Source organism: Hevea brasiliensis, chromosome 5, assembly GCF_030052815.1.
Source record: "Hevea brasiliensis isolate MT/VB/25A 57/8 chromosome 5, ASM3005281v1, whole genome shotgun sequence".
NCBI classification, from domain to species: domain Eukaryota; kingdom Viridiplantae; phylum Streptophyta; class Magnoliopsida; order Malpighiales; family Euphorbiaceae; genus Hevea; species Hevea brasiliensis.
In genome coordinates, this window is record NC_079497.1 from 35,095,572 (window position 1) to 35,121,866 (window position 26,295).

Here is a 26,295-nt window from a genome sequence, read left to right on the forward strand (position 1 = left end):
GCTCAGCAGATGGCTGCAATGTTCCAACAAATGGCTGGTAATGTGCTTACTCAAGTCCCAATATAGATACCAGTGGTACAACCACAGTCTTCTGCTAGACAGTATGACAAATTGATAAAATATGGGGCTACAGAGTTCAAGGGGACAATAGATCCTCTCTAAGAGGCGTAATGCTGGTTAGAGAGGATGGATAGGGTATTCAAGAAATCAGACTCCGCAGCAGGGAGCCCTTTTTCATAATCAATATTCTTTTTGCTGGGGATGCTTATGACTAGTGAAAACCACCATTCCCATAGTAGAACTGAGAACTCTAGCAATGAACATGGATGACAAATCTCAGGGAATTATAAAAAAATATGTCCATGATGTTGTAGAGACTAAAGTTCAGTTTCTAAAATCAAAAAAAACAGGAGCAGGTATGAGATGTAAAAAAGAGATTTTTTTTCCCAAGCCCATTATTGTTAGATAGTTAGTTCAGAGAGAGAAGAGAGAGAAGAGATTTTTGAAAAAATGGCTTAAGCCCAGAGAAGTTATTACAAGTCACGATTCACATACTTACTACTTTCTCAACTCTTGCTCAGAAGAGAAAAATGGAAAAAAGAAACTCGAAAAAAGAAGAAAAGAAAAAAGAAGAAGAAGAAGAAAGAGAAAGAAAAAAAAGAAGAGAGAAGAGTTAAGAGAAGAAAGAAAAGAAGAGAAAGGGTGGTGGGAAGTGGTAAGAGAGAGTAAGAGATTTGATAGAGAATCCACCCATCCCGAAACCACTCCTCACCGAAAAACTCAAATGAAACCAAGAATTGCATTTGTGGAAACTTGATTAAACCATATAACTTGTGGTAAAAAATATAGCAGCAGTATGTTGTTTAATTGTTTTTTTTTTTTTTTTTTTTTAGTGTAAATGTGTTTTTATTGATGTCATTGTATGTCAGATCACACCATACATCACAAAACCCCAAAATTCAAAGAGTAGCCCAAAGAGTTAGAGGTAGTAGAGTAGAGTAGGTAGGGACTAGGTAAGTATAGGCAGAGTGAAAAAGTGATGATGATGGAGCTCCTGATTGGAGATATGGTATGAGAGATGAGAGAAGAGAGTTAGACTTTGAAGAGAAGACTTTTACATTTGATATTTATTAATTAATATATATATATGTATATATATTATATATATTGTTATGACTTTATTTTTATATTAGATATATATGTTATATTTTATTATATTTCTTTTTGATTTATTATTGATTAGTTTATAGTATTTTTATTTTATAATATTTAAAATAAAATTTAAAAAAGTTTATTTTAAATAAAAATTTTTAAGTTTAATTATAAAAACAAAAAAAAAATTAAGCCTATAAAATAAAAAAAAAAAGTAAAAAAAAAGGGCAAGTGGAAAAAAAAAGTGTAAAAAAAAAGTGATAAAAAGTAAATTGTAAATGTTAAATTAATAAAATAATAATGTTAATAAAATAAAGTTTATCGATAAAATAATAAATAAAAATAATAAAATTTGAAAAAAATATCGTATTGGGATGTATATTGATGATAATGATGGATGTATCAGTGTAACTATTATTCTTGATGCATTTTTTATTTGACAATGTGCTAGTAGAGCTACTACTTGAGAGTATTAGTGAGATACATCATGATGAAGAGTATATCTAGATGAGAATGATGCATACATTATTATAAATTTGATTTATTATTAGAAATAATAGGTAGAAATAAAAGATAAAATAAAAAAAAGAAAAAATATTAAGGTTAAAAAAAAAAAAGTTAAAGATAATAAAAAAAGGTAGATAATAAAAAAATAAAAATAGAAGAATGAAAATAAAAAAAAAAAATTGTAAAAAATATAACAAAGAAATGTGACTAATGTGATAAGAATGAAGATGAGACTGATGAATGATGGAATGATGATGACATGACTCATTGAGGACCAATGACTGAGAAAAATTTTAGACAAACACATGAATTAAAGAAAGAAAAGAACAAGAAAAAAAAAAAAAGACACAAATTAAAAAAAAAAAAAAAAAAGAAAAAGAAAAAAAAAAAGAATGATTGAAGGAATTAAAAGAAGATAATAGAAAAAAGAAAAGAAAGAGATAATAATGTAAATTTTGGATTAAATAAAATTTTTTAGGAAAATAATTTATTTTTGAAATTTATTTTAAGAGAAATTTAATAGTAACAAGCTAAGTATGCCACTGTCTGTTCTAGGTGTTTTTCTCCTGCTCTAAATTAATAGATGTAAAATTGTAAAATAAGAAAAAGAAAAAAAAGAAAAAAAAAAAGAAAAAAAAAAAAAAATAAAAAAAAAAAATAATAAAAAAAAAAATAAAAAGAAAGAAAGAAAAAAAAAGAAAAAATGGAATGTAATGTAGTTACTAACACATGAAACGAGAATAGTAGTGACTGTTAAACATTTTTAAATGGACATATGACTAGCAAAAGAAGACTAAAAATTAAAAAAAAAAAAATAATAAAAATAATAAATAAAAAAAAAAAATTAATTAAAAAATAAAAAAAAAAAAAAAAAAAAAAAAAAACAAAAAAAACAAAAAAATAATGAAAATTGAAAAAATGTGGGCATTGATGAAAATTTTGAATTTGAAATATAATGAAATTTAAATAAAAATTAAAAATAAATAATATTAAAATTAATAAAAAAAAAAAAAATAAAAAAATTAAAAAATAAAATTAAAAAAAAAAAATAAAAATTAAAATAAATTAAAATCAATAAAAAAATTTTAAAAAAAAAAATTAAATTCTTTCACCAAACACAAATACTCTAAGTGGACTACCCACCAAAAATCACCTTTCCAAATCACCTTCTTCAACCTCCTTCACCAGAACCAGCTGAATCATTTTCTTCTCTCAACTCCCATCAATGCATGTTCTCATGGCATCCCATGCCATGGTCAGTAAGAGTCCATCTTCTGTCTAAGTTCAAGTAAGTTAAAGTTAGTCAGGCAAGTAAGAGATTTGGTGCAGCAGAAGAAAGTTTTGATTTTTTTTTTTGAGAAGTTTTAAGTTTGTAGTTTTGTTTTTTGGTTTTTTAAAGTTTAAAGTTTTGTTAGGTATGTTTACTGTTTGAAGAATTTTGGATTTTTTGCTTGGAGTTGTTTGGAGGGGTGTTTATGGTTTTATTTAAATTAATGTTTTATAGGATTGGTTATTAAATATTGTGTGAATAAATTTAAGTGTTGATTATGTTGGAATATGTGGGTTGTATTTATTGTAATAATTGGTGATATTTGTGTGTGTGATGTGTATTTTGGTTTGAATTGGATAAATTTGAAATATGTTGTGTGTGAATTGAATTGTTTATATTAAATGTTATAATGGTTGATGGTTGTGGTTGGATGGGTTACAATGATGATACATGGTAATTTTGTGTGTATTTGTTGTATTTGAGTTTAGTGTGTGTAATTTTGTGTGTAGTAAATTGTTGTTAATTAGTTATGTAAATAAATGTATTGAATGTATAAAAAATATATAATGTATGTAAGTAATGTATGTAATGATTGTAATGTATAAATATATTTGAATGTTGTATTTTGTGTTGTGTTGTTGATGTTGTGTGTTAGTATTGATGTGTTGTGTGTGTAAAAATTGTGTTGTGATGTGATTGATTTTGTGTTTAAGAGAATTGCATGAGGTTTAATTTTGGAAGGAAAACTTAAAAATGGTTGTGGACTGCACTGATGAATGAAATTGGAAAAAAAAAAACTAAAAGCTTGCAAAATTATGAAAGAAAAATAAATAAAAAATAAGGCAGGCAAAAAAAAAAAAAATATCCAAATCCGGATTAAGTGCAAATAAGGAAATTTAAAATTTAAAATTGCAGCAATTACACTTTAAATATATCACATTAATACCTATTATGAGAACTATTAACTAGTCAAGACTAATGAATGAAAATAAAAAGCAATAAAAAACAAGAAAAGCAAACACAAGAAAAAAAAGACACAAACAAAAAACTAATTAAAAAAAAAAAGACCTAAAATGAAAAAATGACCTAAAATGACCTAAAGTGACCAATGATGACCAATGATGATTTTTTGTGACCAAATATTAAGAATAAAATAAGACATTTGATAGAAATTTTTAAAGACATAGATCTACAAGTTTGCAAAATTGGACAAAAGGGAAAACTAAAATCCCGAGAGGAAGTAGAAAAACAAAAAAAACTAAAAAAAATTAAAAAAAAATGTAAATAAAAAAAAATAATAATGCAAATGATATATATATAATAAAATAAAAAAATTAATAACTATTAATATAAATATATAATATATTAATAAATAAGAATAATATATTAATGATTATTATATATTATCAAGCATTATTAATAGTAGAATTTAAAAGTAAATCGATTTAATCAGATTTATAAACTAAGTTATAATCGAAGAGATAAAGCAATTATCAAAAAATGTGTTTTCAATAAGGAAGAGAGTTATGAAAGGAAGGACTTTTTGTAGTTTTTGCTTTTTTTATTTTTCAATTTTTTTTGTTTTGTTTTATTTTTTTTGATTTTTCATTTCAATTGTATTTTTTTATTTATTTTTTTTTGTTTTTCTTTTTTTTATTTATTTTTTAATTATTTTAATTTTTTTAATTTTTTTATTGATATTAATTGTATATTTTAGATTTTTTATTAGTATTTATTTTTTTTAAATGTAAAAAATTGTTTTGAATAATTTAAAAAAATTTGAAAAGTGAAAATTGTGTTTTTTTTGTATATGATTGAAAAATTGATTTTTATTTAAATATTGAAATTATGTTGTTGTTGAAATTATGATTTGTTTTGTTTTTAGATTTTTAGTGTTATATATATATATATATATTATAGATATATATTTTTTTATATATATTATTTTATTATTTTTATATAATAAAGTATATATTTATGTTTATAATTAATATTTATATATTTATATTATATAATTATTATTATTTTATTTTTAAAAAGATATTAAATATTTAAGATTGTTAAATATATATTTATAGATATATACAATATAAAGATACACAATAATATATATATGATTTATCACACATATTGTATTTAATTAATGATAAGTATATTAAGTGATATATATAAATGATATGAGTTATATATATTATGATAGGTGATGATAATACATATGAATATATGACAATAATGATGCAAACTTATATGAGATGATTGTATAAATTTTATTTACTTATTATGCTATTTAATATATTATATTATAATCTTTATATATTATCTTATATATATAATATAGTATTAATTTATAATAGATATATTTTGATTTGTATTGTATATGTTTGATTGAGTATATACTTTATTATTGTGTGTGTGTGGTATGGTGTATTATATATTGGTTTATATATGATGATATATATGTTGATCATGATGGAATGATAAATGAAAAATCTTATAAAATAATTCAATATTTTTAAATTTCAAGGTTTGTAGTTATGTTTGTTGATTAAGTATTATAAGAGAAAATCTTTTTAATTTAAGAAATTATCAAGAAATAATTTTAAATATGAAATTAAAATTAAAAAAGAAATAAATTGAGATAAAATATTGACTGTTGAGTTGAGATTGAGAGATTTAGAGATTATAGTGCAATGATTGATAGATTTATTCATGACATTACATATGATTATTTTTACTAATTATGTATAATTAATGTATTGGTAATGTTATGCATGCTATATATGAATAATTAAAAATAGAATTAAAATGATATGAGATAAATAATTTATGAGTTCTGATGATATGATTGATTAAAGAGTTTAATTATTAATTAGTTATGAATATATTAAGTTACACACACACAAGTTAGTTATCTTTAAATTAATTAATTTAAATTAATTAAATTAAAATTTTAAATTAATTTTAATTAATTTTAAAATTTTAGATTGAAATTTATTAAATTAATTATATGAAAATTAATATTAGATTATTTAATTTATTATATAAATTTATTTTATAAATAAAATTATAAATATTATAATTAAAATTTATATTAAATTTATTAAAATTATAAATTAATATTTTTAGATTAATTATTAAAAAGAAGAATTAAATAATTTATTTAATTAATAAAATAATTAAATTATATTAAATAATTTATTTTTATTAGAAATGCATTTTGGTTTGATGAGATGATGACATATGGTGTGAAAATGAAATGGTTTTTACATTAATTTAGATTTAAACACAAATTAAAATATAAATCACAATGTAAACACATGAAGACATGAAATGGTGACACATGGCACATCAAATGTGTTGAAGGTCAACATGTGCAAAGGGTGAATGTGTAAACCTATGTAAAATGTTTTGTGTAAAAAAAAAAAAACATTAAATGTTGTTATGAAATTTTGTCACACCAATGTAGCTCACACTCCTTCTTCTTCAACTTTTTCAACTTTCATTCTTTGCTTCTTCATCTTCTTCAAAATCTCTTGAATAGCCACTGTTCTTCTTAGCTTCTTTTATCTTTAATTTATTCTTAAAACTTAACATTCTAAATTTGATTCTAAAAAAGCTGTAATTTTTGCCACTTATTAAGAGCTTTCTGTAGTGTTCTACTTAAGGTTCATATGTGTTCTTTCAGAGGATCAAAGAGTACTGAAAACATCAAAGCAAAGAACATAGTGTAATCGCAAATTAATGTAATCTTCTTAATTTAAATTAATTATCTTGTTTAAAAAATTATTTTTTAAATCTTAAAAACAAAAAAACAAATAAAAAAAAATAAAGAATCAAATTATCATATTCAAATTTATAAAAAAATAAATTCAAATAAAAAATAATGAATCTGAAATGAAATAAAATGCAATAAAATTAAATGGTATAAATAAAAAATTTTTTGTTTTTTTTTTTCAATAAATTTCAATTTGAATTGATTGCCCAATTTGATGATTTTTTTATGTGTTTGTGATTGTGTTTTTGATCATGATTGTGTTTTTTTTTTAAAGTCATGCAAAGTTTATGCAAATTTTTATGTGGTGTCATGAAATGATGAATCATGATGAAATGTGCATCACAAAAGGTCAAAAAAAGTGCAAAGGTAATGGATCGTGAATGTGCAATTGTTGGATGATTTAAGATCCATTTTATGTCTAATTAAATTGTTTAATTAGAATTTTTATCACACAATTAAATTATGATTCAAATCAGAATTTTAAAAATTGTTTGAATGTGATTCAAATCTGAATTTTAAAAGTTGTTTGAATGTGATTCAAATCTGAATTTTTAAAGTTGTTTGAATCATATTTAAATCTGATTTTTTTAAAATTGATTGAATAAAATTCAGATCTGATTTTTTAAAAAATATTTGAATGTGATTCAAATCTGATTTTTTAAAAAATGTTTGAATGTGATTCAAATCTGAATTTTTAAAGTTGTTTGAATGTGATTCAAATCTGAATTTTTAAATTTGTTTGAATGAGATTCAAATCTGAATTTTTAAATTTATTTGAATCATATTCAAATCTGAATTTTTAAGTTGAATATGAGATATTCAATTTAATTTAAGTATGTATGTTTTATTTAATTGTTAAATAGTGATATGCATGATGGATGATCATGGACTATAAAAGACCAATGTGATTAGATTTATTTCTTTTATGTTTCTTTGGGATTATAAATTAATTAATTTATTTTAATTTATTTTGGGCATGTATTATTAAGTTTGTAATAATTTTTGGGTTGTAATTTCATTTATTTAAGTTCTTGTAAATTCGCCTTGGTATGCCAAGGATTACTATGTAATATTGGATTGCAAGAAGTTCAAGGAGGTCAAGAGCATTGGTGGGACCAGTGGGAGGAATTCAAGATCAAGTGTTGATTATGTACTCCTTCAGCAACTCTTGTAAAATGAATGAATGAAATGCACCTAGGAATGCCCTGATTCAATTCTTGGTGGCTCAGAATTGAATCCCTTAGAAAGTCTATGATCATACCATATTTACTGCTTATCCATGAATGCATGAGATGTATGGGAATGTATGCAATTATATGATATATGCATGCTAAATGGATAATGTGTAAAGTGAGACCTTAATAGTAAATAGAATGACCATAAAATCTTCCAAACAAATGATTAAGTTAGAAATGCTATAATTAAAGTAATTATAACATAGGCCCTCCATTGGGGCAATTATTTTAAGAAATTTTAAATAGTTGCATAAGATGCAATTTATTTAAGAGATTTTCTTAAGAATAATTGTTAAGCATGAGATGTTGTAAATATGTAAATGGTTTAGTGGCCAATATTGGATGTACCTGAGGACATTAAAATTATTTGCATAATTACTGGCTCAATGGGATCAACTTAACTAATGCAAGATAAGTCAATAATGGATGTACTTGAGATTTTGAGCATTAGGGGCTAGGTAAAGGATTGAACCTCACATGAGATGTGATGGGCAAAGAGTTGCTCACTTATAGTTTATTGTAATTCCAATAATGGATGTACCTGAGGATGATCAATAGAATTATAAGAATTCAATCACCCACTAGAAATCCATCCAACTAGGATTTCCGTTTTCTACTTTGGAAGTGTAGGATTCGCTAAGTTAGTGGGAGGACCAATTTGATTAAAAGACCATAATCATTTTGGTTAATTACATGATACATTTGCTAATTAATCTGGTTATTTTCTGCGATTAATTTTTACGATAAAAATGATCACAAAACAACTACCACCATCCAATATCCTTGCAAGCATACTTGATCACAATAGGTTGACAGACCTAATCATGCGATTGGCTAAGAAATTTGAAACTTGTCCTGAACCTTGAACATATAGGATATGTTCTAGATTCAAATGTTCCTGGTCCCTTACCTCCAGAGGCCACACAAGAGGAACATGAAACTTTGGACAAGTGGAAGGAGAATGATATGAGAGCTAAGTGTTACATGCTTGCTTCCATGAGTAATGAGTTACAGAAGCAACATGAGAACATGCAGAGTGCGAGTGAGATCCTCCTTCACCTACAAGAGTTGTATGGTGAGCACAGCAGGAATGCTAGGTATGAGATATCTAGGCAGTTGTTCCGCATGAGGATGTCTGAGGGACAGAATGTTGGGGATCATGTCCACAAGATGATTCGGCTGATTGAGCAGTTGGAATATCTTGACTTCAACATAGATTTCCAACTACAGACGGATTTGATCCTTCAGTCCCTTCCTGGGCCTTTTGGGAAATTTTGTGACAAATTTCCATATGACTCAACAGGAATGCACCTTAGCTGGTTTACTCAACATGCTGGTTATTGCCCAAAAGAATATGCCAGGCAATAAAGGAAAAGAGGTAGCTTTGGTTGCATCTTCTTCTGCTGGAAAGTCCAACAAGAAGAAGGGCAATAAGAAAAAGAAACCTCAGATTCCTGGTCCTTCCAAGAAAATAGCTAAACAGAAAAGGAAAACCAAAGCTGACAAAGGCAAAGGAAAGTGTTTCCACTACCAACAGGAAAGTGTTTCCATTGCCAGTAAGAAAGTGTTTCCACTGGCCAGAGTATAGCAATCTAAAAGAATGCAATGCCATGGTGAAAACCAACTCAAGTTCAAAATATATTTGGCACTCAAGGTTATGTCATGTTGCAGAAGATAGGATTGCAAAACTGGAGAAAATGGGGATTCTATCCTCATTGGGCTCTGAGCCTACTCCAACTTATGAATCTTGCCTTCAGGGCAAAATGACTAGATCACCCTTTGTTGGACAAGGGCTAAGAGCTGAAAATATTTTGGAGCTAATACATAGTGATGTATGTGGTCCATTTAAAGAAATGGCTAGAGGGGGCTTTCATTATTTTATTACCTTTACTGATGATAAATCAAGGTTTGGGTATTTGTATTTGATGAAATACAAACATGAATCTTTTGAAAAGTTCAAAGAATTTAAATCTGAAGTAGAAAATCAAACAGGAAAGAGTATTAAAGCTCTTCGATCAGATCGTAGAGGTGAATATTTGAGTACTGAATTTGATGAACACTTGAGAGAGCATGGCATTGTTTCTCAGCTGACTCCTCCAGGAACGCCACAGTTGAATGGTGTATCTGAAAGAAGAAATCGTACCCTATTGGATATGGTACGTAGTATGATGAGCTATACTGATATGCCAATCTTCTTTTGGGGATTTGCATTAGAATTAGCTTTGTATATTCTGAATAGGATTCCATCAAAATCAGTTTCTTCCACACCTTATGAGATATGGCATGGAAGAAAACCAAGTCTTAAGCATGTTAAGATTTGGGATTGTCCAGCTTATATCAAAAAGCTGAACACTGATAATTTGGAGACCAGATCAGAAAAAGGTCGATTTGTTGGATATCCAAAAGATAGTTTTGGATATTATTTTTATTTGCCTACTTCACAAAAGGTTGTGATAAGTAGAGATGCCACATTTCTTGAACAACAGTTTGTTTAAGAAGGAGGCAAAGGAAGGCAAATAGAGTTAGAATTGGAGAATTCTGACCAACCAACAGATCAGATGGATATAGATCCATCTAGTCAACCTATACCCGTTGATGAAACATCTACAGCTGTTCCTCATAGAACAACCAGGGTATTTCACCCACCAGTGAGATATGGTTTTCTTCATGAAGAAGAACAAGAGTTGTCTACTCATGAAGAAGTAGATCATGGAGATGATCCACTTACCTATGAAAAAGCTATATCAGATATAGACTCTTCAAAATGGATTGATGCTATGAAATCCAAAATTGATTCCATGTATAAGAATCAAGTTTGGGATCTTGTTGACCCACCTGAAGGTATTGTACCTATAGGGAACAAATGGGTTTTCAAGAAGAAAATTGGTTCTGATGGAAAGGTAGAGACCTATAAGGCAAGGCTAATAGCGAAAGGGTTTCGCCAAAGGCAAGGAATCGACTATGAGGAAACTTTCTCGCCTGTTGCCATGCTTAAATCAATTAGGATTTTATTAGCAATAGCTGCGTACTATGATTATGAGATTTGGCAGAAGGATGTCAAAACAGCTTTTCTCAATGGATACATTGAAGAAAACATTTTCATGGAATAACCTAAGGGATTTGAATCCCAAGATGGTTCCAAGGTATGCAAGCTAAAGCGATCCATTTATGGGTTGAAACAAGCTTCGAGGAGTTGGAACATTCGTTTTGATGAAGCCATTAAATCCTTTGGTTTTATCAAAAATGAGGATGAGCCATGTGTATATAAGAAGGTTAGTGACAGTGCTATCACTTTCCTTGTCTTATATGTGGATGACATACTGTTGATGGGTAATGACACAGGTATGTTGACGACTATAAAGGTATGGTTGTCAAATACATTCTCCATGAAAGACTTAGGGGAGGCAACCTATATTCTTGGGATTCACATCTATAGAGATAGAGCGAAAAGAATAATTGGTTTATCCCAAAGTCTATACTTGGAAAAGGTGTTAAAGAGGTTTAACATGCTTGATTCCAAGAGAGGATTGTTACCAGTGAGAGATGGTATCCATCTTTCTAAAGAGATGTCTCCAAAGACACGAAGAAAGAGATAAGATGGCGAGATTCCATATGCTTGGCTATTGGAAGTTTAATGTATGCAATGTTGTGTACTAGGCGGATATCGCATATCTTTATTAGTTTGACTAGCGGTATCAATCCAATCGAGTTTGGAACATGGATAGTCATCAAGAATATCCTTAAGTACTTGAGAAGAACTAAGGATTTATTCTTGATTTATGGAGGTGGAGACTTGCAATTGGATGGTTATCACTTACGATTTCCAATCGGATATCGATGATAGAAAGTCTACCTCTGGATATGTGTTCATTTGTAATGGAGGTGCGATCGATTAGAAGAGTTCCAAGCGAGCACGCATTGCAGATTCCACTACAGAGGTGAGTATATTCTTTGCATCGAGATCTTTGCAAAGGAAGCTGTTTGGATAAAGAAGTTCGTAACAGAACTTACAGTAGTTCCTTCCATTGAGTCAGCAGTACCATTACACTATGACAACAATGGAGCAGTCATACAGGCTAAGGAACTAAGGTCTCACCCAAAATCCAAACACATAGAAAGGCACTACCACATTATCAGACAAATAGTTGGGCAAAGGCGATATAGCCATGCAGAAAAATAACATCAGCTGAAAAAATTCAGCTGATCCATGCACTAAGCCTTTGTCACAAGCTCAGTTAGACTGACATCTTGAGAAGATGGGTCTAAGGTATTGTAATGAATGGCTCTAGTGCTAGTGGGAGAATGTTAGTAGTATGCCCTAGAGCATATCATTTAGTATGTATCTTGTATATATTTTTATTAATAAAAGGCATTTCCACTTTTCCATTTACATAATATATTTATGTGTAATAGAAAAGGTCCATTGATATTTTGCTAGAAATATTATTCTTAAGTTGTTAAGAATATGAGTGACAATATTTCTAGCACAAAGTATCATAAATAGGTTCACAATCGAGGATACTTCATAATAAGGGCATGACTTATCCAGAAAGATTGTATTCATGTTTGTTCCCAAGTTATTTATATGAGATATAAATAAGACGGAATGGTGAGTCTCATGCCATATGACAAACATGATAGGTACTTATAAATGATAAGTTGGCCGAACCAGTGACACTTATGACAAGCACATGGAGTTTACTCTTGTCAATGTTTTGTCATAAATCATATCGAGGCATATAATCTTTAGACACGAGATAGCACAGTTATCTTGTATATAGGTAGTTTGAGTTTGATACTGCTTTCATACTTGTACTGTGTATGGGTATATGGGCATGTGTTGGCTCCTACTACTTATATATGGAGGTAGGTGTTGATCAAGATGGAATCTGTTCCTCTAAGTAAATAGAGATAAAATCCTATGTTCATTTAATTGTTCTTGATGTTTCAAGTTCTGGCAGACAGATAGATTTATTGAGAAAGAGTTTACGATGAGAAAATCTTTTAATCAAGAACTGGAATTAAAAGAGAACATAATATTCATAGCAAATGGAGTTTGACATAAACCATGACTCCAGCTTGAGTTGAGATTTTGTAACAGAGAGATTCTAGTGCATGGTAACATATGATTATAGGTTCATTTAAGGTAAACCTTATTACTAATTGGGTGGCCATGGCATGCTATGCTAGGTGTTAACCATGGTCTATGAGGTTCATAAAATGATTTAGAGAAATCATTTATGGTAAGAAAGAGTTCTGATGATATTAAGAGTTGATATCATGTCTCATTGCCAATTAGTGATGAGCCTAGTAAGTCACACACATACACAAGTTATCACCTAATTAAATATGATTTAAGTAATTAATTAAAGAGTTTAATTGATTAATTAAATAGGTTTGGTTTGCAATTAGATTGCAAAGTCCCTAGCATGACTTGAAACCAAATCTAGATTATTGGATGTATAATATAAGTTAAATTTATATTTAATGTGTTTAAATATGAATTTAATTAATGAGAAATTAATTAATAGAGATTAATTAATTAATTTATATTTGATATAAATTAATTAGAAGAAGAAAATAATTATTTTGGGTTAAGAACTCAAAATTAAGACACAGGGGCATTTTGGTCATTTCACAGTGTGACACGTGGCACTATGAGATGGTGACACATGGGATTACACATAAGCTTGCCAAATGTTTTTTAATCATGTAAGATGATTAAAATCAAGATTAAATATAGGTTTGACACTTGGCACAATGTGATTGGGTCACTTAAACCTAGAGCTAATCAAAGGGTGACATGTGGCAAGGGTTTAATGTGTTAACCTAGCTATTTAAGTGTTGTTATGAGAAAATAAAACACAACCAGCAGCCACACTCCTTTGTCACGCCACTTTGAGGGTTTTCATCTCTTCTTCTTCATCTCTTATCAATTCAAAGAGATTAGCCATCAATCTCTTGAATTAAGAACACTAGAAATTGTTTCTAGTGTCCTGTTTACATCTTTAATCTCTTAAAAGGCAGAACTTGATTTTCTAATTATTAGAAAAAGCTTTAGAAGCTATTCAAGGGCTGCCATAGGTGTTCTTGGTGTGGACAAGCTAGAGGGACAACATCCGTGTCCGAAGACGAATCTCAAAGCGCGAGACATTTGCGATTGCATCAAGAGGTTAGTGTAATCGTTCTTGATTTAATCTAGGGTTCTAAAATTAATCTGATTAATTTTAAAATCTTAAATGGCAAATACAGATCCAAAAACATATTAAAAGAGTTTTAATATGTTGTTTATCATTGAAATCAAATAGATAAAAATAAATCTTGCATGATGCATGTGACCCTAGGTGAAAATTTTCGAATTCAATGGTATAAACTTGTGTTTTTCACGCTTCCGTTCCTTCATAGTGTTATCAGAGCAAAGTAGGGACGGCGATACGTAATGCCTACGATTCTTGGGAACTCTCACGAGTGAACTCAGGAGCTTGCAGGGATGGCGATATGTAACGCCTGCAAGTGCTCTGATAGGTACCACCCGAGGGCTTGCAGGGATGGCGATACGTAATGCCTGCAGGTGCTTTGGTAAGTACCCTTAAATGCTAGCATTGATCTGAAAATTGTGTCATGGCCTAAGTTGTGTATGAATTGGCAACACTGTATTCTTAAATTATTCGACTAAATTGTGTTATTATGAGATTTGATAATTTGTGAAATGGAGTTTAAATTCTTATTGACATTCACTGTCGTTTGAATTTAACCATGTTTTGACTATTGAGATTTATTGTGATATTGTGAAATGGAGTTTAAATTCTTATTGACATTCACATTCTTTTGAATTTAACTATGTTTTGATTACTGAGATTTAATGTGATATTGTGTTAAATTCCTTATGACATTCATTGTCTTGAATTTAACTATGGTTTTACGTATCCATCATTTATATGATTTATGAATTGTGATTTAAAGTTGTATTTGGTTAATGTTGTGCACCACTGAGACATTGTCTCAGCGATAGCTTTCATTCTTTGCCGCAGTAGACAGACGGATAGGGCAGCAGACTAGGCTGCTAGTACATTCAGCGAGAGAATCATCGGGTATATTGAGTATACCACATATTGCATTTTGTACTGTAATGTATGTTCACTGTATGTATATATTATTCTTGGTTTTGAGCAGTTGTAAATTAAAATTGTACATTGAAGTTGTAAAGTAAATTATGAGTATTTTGACTTGTAAAAATTGTATTATATTTCTTTAATCTCAGTCTTTGAAAAATTATTGTGGATTTGAGTTGAAAAAGATATTGTGTTGTTTAACTGTTGAAGTGGAGATTGAGAATTATATTGAAGTGCTTTTACAGGTTTTCTGAAAAACTATTTTATTCAAAATACAAATGGCACTCTGCCAAAATTTTTACAAAAATTCCAAATAATTCAAATGTGTTAGTTTTATCGCTTCAGTTCAAAAAGGTTTTTAACACCTGTAAATAGTGCTCACCACTATAAAAGAAGTAAGAAAAGTTTTTAAAATCCCTTGTAGTGTATTTAATGGGTTATCAGTAGACGGAGTTGGTAATTCATTAGGTATACTACGGGATCATGTTATGCCTTACAGAGGGGTAGGGTGTGACACCATCGATATGCAGCTTCTTGTAACAATGAAACTGCACACTCGAAACTCTGTTCTGGCGTGCAATGGAGCTGCTGCAGGACTCTTTCAGTCCTTTTTAACCAATACTCAGCCGCTGAAGAATCATCTTCCTTTCTACCATTGAAATCTACAGCTCCATACTTCCTAATTTTTCCTATAGGTGATTTCTGCTGAGACAGTGGTGGAATAACCCCAATCATCTGTCGAAAGAATCCAGTCATCTGCTCAAACAAGGCCTGTTGGGGTTGTACAGGCACCTCTTGCACTGGTGGAGCAGGAATTCCCCGATTTCCAATATCATTCCCAGTCAGAATACGGCTTACTACTTCTTCTTCTATTGCCCTCTGCGATTCTGAGTCCATACCTTAACCTAAAATAACCAAGAAAATAGATCTGCATTAGTGTCACCTCAACTCATATGAATGCAATGTATGTTATGTACACTATCTCATTCTATCTATCCATGCCTAGGAACGCCTAAACCGTGCTCTGATACCAATAAATGTAACACCCCTCACCCGACTATAGTGTAACCGAGCAAGGCATGCTACAATTGGTGCCGGAGCACCCTAACTTATCTTTATTTTTTTAAAATAATTTTGAATTCATTTAATTTAATATCAATTATTTTTCGACGGAGAAACCAGCGGAGTTTCCACTATTTTATTATCATTTGGCATATTTTAATATTCACCTGTTTGAAATTCAACAATATTTCTAAAATAAAATCTAATCCATGATAATCATAATTATCTCATCAATCATTCTCACAATTTTCTCATATTTCAAATCTCATCCATACATTTCAATTTCATAATCATTTCCATACATTTCCATTCATACTCAATTCATATGTAAACATTCTCAAATTACATAAGCAAAATTTTCAAATTTTCTTAATTTACATAATTTACAAAATAATTACAAAATTTCATAATTTACATAATATATAATTTAATTACATATGAAAAAGCTAATTAATTAATTTACATCACATTCCTATTAATTACCTGTTCATAATCTACATTATAATACAATATCTAGCATTTTATACAAAATACAAAATTAGATCTATATGGGCCCTATCTACATGCATTGCTGAGGAGGTGACAAACTTTGATACTCTGCAGATCAAAACTCTCAAAATTCCCAGTCAAACGTCCATTGGGTTCTAGCTTTAGTACCTGCGCGAAGGAAACAATTCCATCGCGCTAAGCATTGCTGCTTAGTGTTGCAATAATATAACAAGGAAATAATATACAAATAAAGATAGAAATAAAACATAATTCAAATAATTAAGATTTATTTATACTTCACATGCGGTTTCTAAAATTTAATATGTTTTATCCTAATTTAGTCTTCTTTGAAAGTGTTTATTTCGCCAATGTACAGTAATAATGTACAAAGAAAAATGATATGAAAATAATAAATTTATGCTTATATTATTATATAAGTCACATTTGCAATATTTGTTTATGTTATAATTTTCTTTGCTAATCTTTTAGCATTTTCTCTATACTTGCTAGGTTGTCTCAGATTATTTCATAAGAAGTAAATTTTGATATCAGTCCAGTTCATTTCGATTCTTTCTAATAAATAACTATTCTAATTTATTTTAGGTCATCTCACTCATTTATTTAATTTCTAATATTTTTAATTACTAATATTCTTAACTTATTTCAATAAATTTCACTGCCCAAGTAACCTATCACAGGCTGACTAAACTAGATAATGGGTCGTTGGCACTGGACACCGCGGTGCCTCGGGCCTTCATACCATGGGACGCAGAACGTCAACCATGTATGCTGTCAGTATGGCTAAAAAGCCATGATATCATATAATCGAGCATAAAAGCCATGAATACGGGCATAAAAGCCATGAATACGGGCATAAAGCCATGAATACAGGCATAAAGCCTTTCGCAGTACTGCTAAAACAATACCCTATTGGCATGCCAAACTATCCAATCTGACACACATGTCTAGGCAATACAAGGGGCACATAATATCATTAAATATTAATATATTGTGTTTTATGACTTTATTATTTCATGATAAATTTCATAATTTATACATTCATCATAATATTCATACATTCCTTACATCATTAATATTGATCATAATTCACAACAATAGTGTTCATATACCATTGTACTCAAAACATTTTTCCTTTCTCCTATAAAGAAAACTAATGTTCTATTCATATTTTCATGTGATTCATTTATTCATTACAATATTTATATGAATTCATAACTCATACAAGGTGTTATTATCTTATTTGTAATGGAAACATAAATCCTAATGTGAACCTCATCCCATTTATACTCAACATGTAACACCCCTAAGTTCGGTAGTGCGTTCTACTGTTTCGGTGACCAGTGTTGTCCGGACAGCTAGAATGCCTAGAACTACACTTCGATATGAGTGAGGAGACATTAAATAATGAAATACAAGAAAAGAAAATACAAGAAAAATAAAGGAAAAATAATAGTAAAGAAATGCAACTAAGTTAAGCGAGCCGAGAACCCTAGCAATGGGTGACCGCATGGGGAAGTCACGGCGTGGACCGTTAACTAGCCCTGGACCGCGGGGAACCCTGAAAAATATATTTAGGAGTTAAAGAGACATCAATTGAAGTATAAATATCATTAGAAATATCAAAGAAAAATTAAATAAGTAGTACAAGGAAAAGTGAGAAATCGAAAAACGGACAAAACCCGGTGTTACCGAAAAATCGGGAATGTAACCCGAACAGGGGCATTATGGTCATTTGACATCCCGAAGTGTCTTTTGACCTAAATTTCCATTAAAAATAAATAATATTACACTTGAAAAATATAATGAAAAATTAAATTGGTGGTAACTAAAGTAAATAACAAAAGTTAAGGGTTTAATGTGGAATAAATGGGAGTTAAGCTTATTATATGATTAATTTGAGTAAGTGGACCAGTAAGAATTATAATATGGATTAAATATAATCATAAGTGGGCAGATTACTCCCACTCAAACATCATCTTCTCCATTTCCCTCAACCTTGCCGAAATGAAGAAAGATAAATCCTCCATTGCCATTTTGCATGGAGCTTCATCCTCTCCCTCATTTCACTTCTAATCACCTAAGTGGCTTCATTAAGTTTTATCTTCACATCATAAGGAAGAGTTAGATACCAAAATCAAGAAGTTTAGTGAAGGTTTAGCAAGTCCCAACCATAGGTAAGTTTGTATTTTTGAATATTGCTTTGTTAAACTTTATATACATGTTATGGGTGTTTGATTTGTGAAGAAAATTTTCAAGTTTGAGGAGTTCTTGATATGTCCAATTTTGGAGAGCCATGGAGTTCTATATTTGATGAAGTATTCTTACATATATTTGATGTGGATTCATGTTGAGTAGGGTGATTTAATGTCCTAGTAAGTTATTTCCATATGTAATGGTAATGGTGCATTTGAAATTGAAGTTGAGGAAATTATGTGAAACTTTGGCAAGGTGGAGCATTTCGGCAGCCTTGAGACTCCATGATGAATGTATGAATTCATGAAGATATTGGCAGAATTATGACATTGAGGATTGATGGATATGTATATAAATTAGTTGTGGAAATTGTATGAAATAATGAGTAGTGTTTATGTGTATATGTGGTTGTATTTGGACTTTATGAATTAGAGTTTTATTTGGTGTGTTAAGGATGTTTGTAATCTGCCCAAAGTGACTTTAAAGTGAAGTGGTATATGGTTTTGGTAATGTACCAAAACAGAATGGGGTTGAGAGGTGGATTTGTAGCAAGGCAAATGTGTAATTGATACATGTTTATGCAATGTATTTAAGGGCAGTGTGCATTTTAGCCTATAACTCTAAATATGTAACTCCCATTGGTATGAGACCAATTGGAGGTAAAACTAGGCACAAAATGTGCCAACTTTCATTGAGAAAGCATACCAAAATTCTGCTTGCAATGTAGCATGAAAAATGACCAATTCGGATTAAGTACAATTGAGACCTGAAAATTGACCAATTGGGCAGCAGTTAGTGTTTAGGCCATAACTCACTCAAAACAGGTCCAATTGACCTGAAATTTTAACCATGAATAGTTAAGACCAATACCTACAAGTCTTATGGAGACACCAAAGCCCAGAAATGACCATAAGCAAGTCAAAAAACTTGCACAAGTTCGGGTCCAAAAACTAGCCGAACCAAAGTTGACCAAAGTTGACCTAAAATGACCTAATTTGATACCATTTCACCAGCAATAGTAAAATGACCATAACTTGGTCTACATAACTCAGAATGACCTAAAATTTTTCCCCGCATTCCATAAGACATAGATCTACAAGTTTGTAGTTTTGATCGAAACTCGAAAACTAAGGGAACTAGGTCGTCCGGCTAGGTCAAACTAGTATACCGGAATCCAGCAAGTTGCAATAAAATGCACTAAACAAGGAAATGAAATTGGTAACGTGTACCAACCCTAAAACACTATCGAATGTGACATATTAGTGACACTAAAACCTAATTTACCTAGAACGCATCGAGGGTCGATATATTAGGTGATTAAGCAGGTAATAGCTTTCAGAGAATTACTTATCAAGCATCATCGACAGAGATAGTTTAATTTAGTACTGAAACACTTCAAATTGTGTTTTTCAGTTACCAAAGACTCAGGAAAAGCGAAGGAAACACTGAGTCCAGACCAAGAGACAATTATCAGAGGTTTGTGCACAACAACTATTTCTTTTGAATTTTTCAATTGAAATGAATTATGACTATTTGTACATTATTATTTTAAATTGTGGAAATGTGTTTGAATGGATATTTATTGCTTGAAAAGCATTGTAAATGATTTGAAAACTGTGAGAAATTATTTGAATGATATTGATGGATACTTATTGATTGAAAAGTATTGGAAATGGTTTGAAACCACAGCTATCATGTATATTGATTGTATTCCTCGCTAGCTTGTCTAGTGGGACGAATTGAATTCCCTTTCTGGCTGAAGTGTTGAGGTGTGTGCCTGTTGAGGACGAATTGGATGAGTACTCATATTTTTGCTGGCTAGCTATGTTATTCCTCATTAGTCATCGACTTTTGGGACGAATTGAATACCTCATTAGCCATCGGCTTTTGGGACGAATTGAACTTTGGAACATGATTAAGCTGTGTGTGATTTATTGATATGTATTGTGAGATTGTGAAATGAATTTAAACTCTTATTGACATACACTATCTTTTGAATTTAACCATGATCTGACTTATTGAAATTTATTGTGATATTGAGAAATGGAGTTTAAATTCTTGTTGACAATTACTGTCTTGAAATTAACTATGGTTTTAAGTATCCACTATTTATATGATTTATGAATTGTGATTTAAAGTTGTATTTGGTTAATGTTGTGCACCACTGAGACATTGTCTCAACGATAGCTTTTTATTGCTGTCGCAGGTAGACAGACAGACAGGGCAGCAGACTAGGCTGCTAGTACCGCCAGCGAGAGAATTACCGGGTATAATAAGTATACCAACATTTTGCATTTTTTACTGTAATGTATGACCACTGTATGTACATATTGTTTTTGGTTTTGAGCAGTTGTAAACTAAAATTGTACACTGAAGTTGTAAAGTAAATTATGAGTTATTTTGACTTGTAAAAATTGTATTATATTTCTTTTATCTCAGTCTTTGAAAAATCACTGTGGATTTGAGTTGATAAATATGTTGTGTTGAGAAATATGTTGAAGTTGAGATTTTGAAAAATATTGAAGTGCTTTTCTGAGTTTTACAAGAACTGTTTTATCCAAAATACAGATGGCACTCTGCTAAAATTTTTACAGAAATTCCAAATAATTCAAATGTGTTGGTTCTATCACTTCAGTTCAAAAAGGTTTTTAATACCTGTAAATAGTGCTCACCACTGTAAAAGAAGTAAGAAAAGTTTTTAAAATCCCTTGTAGTGTATTTAATGGGTTATCAGTAGACGGAGTTGGTAATTCATTAGATATACTACGGGATCATGTTATGCCTTACAGAGGGGTAGGGTGTGACATGTTTTAGTGGTATCAGAGCAAAGTTTTTAAATTCTGTTTTCACCTGTTATTTGAATATTCTTTCTTCATAGTACAACTGCTCAATATCATTGTTTGATACATACAATACATTACATTATAAATATGCACTAACGGGAGGAAATCTCCTTGTGTTATTTGTTCAGGAGATCTAAAATCCTCGAATTGACTATGGAAGAGGGTGATCGTTCAGTCGATCAATCTATTGAGGCTGAGGTGCAAGGGGATGCCCCAGGCCTACACAATGTCAGTGGTTCAGCAGCACCAGCCTGCGATGCGATTTCTGCTCGATTCGGCCGAGATGGCGGCAATGTTCAAACAGATGGCTGGTAACATGCCTACTCAAGTCCCAATACAGACACCAGTGGTATAACCACGGTCTTCTGCAAGGCAGTATGACAAATTGATGAAATATGGGGCTACAGAATTCAAGGGGACAGTAGATCCTCTAGAGGCTCAACAATGGTTAGAGAGGATGGATAGGGTATTCAAGAAATTGCATTGCACAGAGGAGATCAGATTTGAATACTCAGTATCTTTGCTACAGGGGGATGCTTATGACTGGTGGAAAACCATTCCCCACAGTCTGGTAGAACCTGCAGTGCTAACCTGGAGTGACTTTCTCAGGGAATTCAGACAAAAATTATTGGTCTATATCTCAACTTGTTGCTGGTAAAATTTCAGGTCAATTGGACCTTGCTACATTGAGTTATGGCCAAATGACCAAATACTGTTCATTTGGTCATTTTGCCCAGGCAGATTGCAGGTCACCCAGATTAGGGCAAACTTTTGGTCAAGTTGATTTGGTTTTCTGGGCATGGTTTCTTCACCAAAGTTGTGCTATTATGTGTCTAGTTTCATCTCCAATTGGCCTCATACCAATTGGAGTCACACAACCTCAGTTATAGGTCAAACAATACCCTGGACTCATAGGTCCAAATTTCTTGCATAAGAGAAGCACTCCCAATTTTCAATTTCACCCAACTTCCAAACTTCAATTCACATTTATAACACTTCTAATAGTCAGTAATCAACCTCAACATCATCAAATTCAAGTCACAACACAAAATTCCATATTGAGAAAACCCTAAATCAACTTGCATAAATTTTAAATTCCAAGAGAATTTCTAGCACTAACCTTATTCCTTAGCTTCACTCAACTTCAATTCAACCTTCTAATCAATCAAAAACTTGAAGCTCCTTCTTGGTCGTCCTTGGCTGAAATTCCTCTTGCCCCAAACTCATTTTTTTTTTTTTTGTTTTCTTGACTGCTTTCTACTAATTAAGCTTTAGTTTAGGGTGGGCTATAATTTTTCCAAGAAAAAATTTGGTTGTGACTTAGGGTTTTAAGCTTTGGATTTTAGGTTTCAATGGAAAATTTTAGAGAAGAAGGGAAGAAGGCAAATGGACGGGAAGAAGAATGGAAAATGCAGATTTTTTTGTTCAATAATTAACCTATATAATAATTAAATATTTAATGGCAATATGGTAAATAAGAAGAATGGCAAATTTGAAATTATTTTGAAGTTTATAATCATTATAATTTGACTTTTCAATAATTATTTTTAATTTTTATAATTTCAATTAATTAAATTAATTTAGCTTCATTAAATTAATAATCATCACTTTTGGTCAATATTGGACCCTCAAATTTAATTGACCAAATTTTGCTCTTACCGAGTTGTCGGTTTATCTTTCTTTCTTCTTTCTTTTACTCATTTTTTATTTAATTTTCATCAATATTTATTCCTATTTTATGTCATAATAATTATTTACTTAATTGGACAAGTTGGTCAAAAATCATCTCCGAAGACGAAATGACCAAAATGCCCTCCGTTTGGCTTAACAGACTAAAATTGTCTGTACCTATTGAAAAATTTTTCTAAACCTTTTCTTAGCATTCTAATGCCATAGAAACCTCAATGACTATTCTCTGGAGTCCCAAAAATTATTTTATGAATTTTCTCCCGGGTCTAGGGCTCCTAGTTGCGAAAACCACAACTTCTCACTGGGTTACCCATCGCTAGGGCACCGGCTCATTTAACTTGGTTGTATTTTATTTCTAAAATTTTTTCTAAATTTTTCTTATTAATATTTGAGTTATTTATTACTCCTCACTCTAGTCTAATTATTTTTTCAGGCGTTCTAGCTGTCCGGACCGACACTGGTCATCGGAACAGTAGAATGTACGTAATTGCTACAGTGAGGGTGTTAAATTTTAGATACTAGTGCCAGTTCTCACATTTCTCATGAACTAGCAAATAGTAGCAGCTTGCGTTCTCAAGATGTTAGAATCCGGATTGGTAATAGCTCAACTATTGAAGCTTTAGCCATAGGATCTAAATCTTTTTACATATTTGGACATGTTTTATGTTTGGATAATATTTTATATGTACCTGGTGCTTTTAAGAACATCATTTCTATATCTAGTTTGACTAGAAATGGCTATGAATTTTAGTTCACAGATGATATTTGCAATATTTATTTTAGAAATATATATGTTGGTTCATGTTATATGAATGATGGTCTTTATTATTTGGATGATAATGACAAACACAAAATAAATGCAAGTGATCTAAATGAATGCAATGCCATGGTAAAAACCAACTCAAGTTCAAAATATATTTGGCACTTAAGGTTATGTCATGTTGTAGAAGATAGGATTGCAAAACTGGAGAAAATGGGGATTCTATCCTCATTGGGCTCTGAGCCTACTCCAACTTGTGAATCTTACCTTTAGGACAAAATGACTAGATCACCCTTTATTGGACAAGGGCTAAGGGCTAAAAATATTTTGGAGCTAATACATACTGATGTATATGGTCCATTTAAGGAAATGCCTAGAGGTGGTTTTCATTACTTTATTACCATTACTGATGATAAATCAAGGTTTGGGTATTTGTATTTGATGAAATACAAACATGAATCCTTTAAAAAGTTCAAAGAATTTAAATCTGAAGTAGAAAATCAAACAGGAAAGAGTATTAAAGCTCTTCGATCAGATCATGGAGGTGAATATTTGAGTACCGAATTTGATGAATACTTGAGGGAGCATGGCATTGTTTCCTAGCTGACTCCTCCAGAACGCCACAGCTGAATGGTGTATCTGAAAGGAGAAATCGTACCCTATTCGATATGGTACGTAGTATGATGAGCTATACAAATATACCAATCTCCTTTTGGGGATTTGCATCAGAATCAACTTTCTATATTCTGAGTAGGATTCCATCAAAATCAGTTTCTTCCACACCTTATGACATATGGCATGGAAGAAATCCAAGTCTTAAGCATGTTAAGATTTGGGGTTGTCCAGCTTATATCAAAAAGCTGAACACTGATAAATTGGAAACCAGATCAGAAAAGGGTCGATTTGTTGGATATCCAAAAGATAGTTTTGGATATTATTTTTATTTGCCCACTTCACAAAAGGTTGTGGTAAGTAGAGATGCCACATTTCTTGAACAATAGTTTGTTCAAGAAGAAGGCAAAGGAAGGCGAATAGAGTTAAAATTAGAGAATTATGACCAACCAACAGATCAAATGGATATAGATCCATCTAGTCAACCTACACCCGTTAATGAAACATCTACAACTGTTCCTCGTAGAACAACCAGGGTATCTCACCCACCAGTGAGATATGGTTTCCTTCATGAAGAAGAACAAGAGTTGTCTACTCATGAAGAAGTAGATCATGGATTTGATCCACTTACCTATGAAGAAGCTGTCACACCCTACTTCTCGTAAGATGTAACATGCTCCCGTAGTACACCTAATGAATTACCGTACTTTGCCTACTGGTAACCCATTAAATATACTACAAGGAATTTTAAAATAATTTTTGTTCATTTCTAAATTGGTGGGTAAATTTTTTTTTATTTTAAAAACCTTTATTTAAAGTCCAAACATAAATTAAATTTTTATATATTTAAAATCTCCGCAATTTTTACAAAAATTTCGGCAGAGTGTCGTCCATATTACAGTTCTTCAAAACCTGAAAATAAAGACACTCCTAATATTTTTCTCAATCACAACTCCATTATTTAATCTCATTTCACAAATCAACACAAGCAACTCAATACACAGTTTAAGTTAAATCAAACATTGAAACCTCTCATTAAGGTAACAAAATTAATATTTACATTCATGGGATCATAAAAAATTTAGTAGTGCAAAACTTTATAAATACATAAAATCTAAAGATAACCTTATAATAATTTGTATTTCATCGCAATCCAAAAATATATTACAAAAGAGTTGGTACAACTGCTCAAAGTAAATTTCATACATCAATTACAGAATTACATCAAAATCTAAAGTGCAAAGGTATACCTATGATATATCCGAAGATAGTCTCACTATGCCTTTTAGTAATCTTGCTCAGTTGCTTTATATTTTCTTTCACCTGCGATAGCATACAAAGCTATCGCTGAGTGGTGAACTCAGTGGTGCACAAACTAAAAATTTAAAACTTAATACAAGTTAGGCTTGATAATTCATAACAAATAAAAATTTCTAAATTCTTCAAAATTCATAACATTCAGAAATCAATATTTTCATTCATGCAAATTATTCATTTTAATAACATTTTGATCAAATAGTAACTATTTATCTACATTTCTTTTAAATCCTGAAACAATACAAAAATATTTTGAAT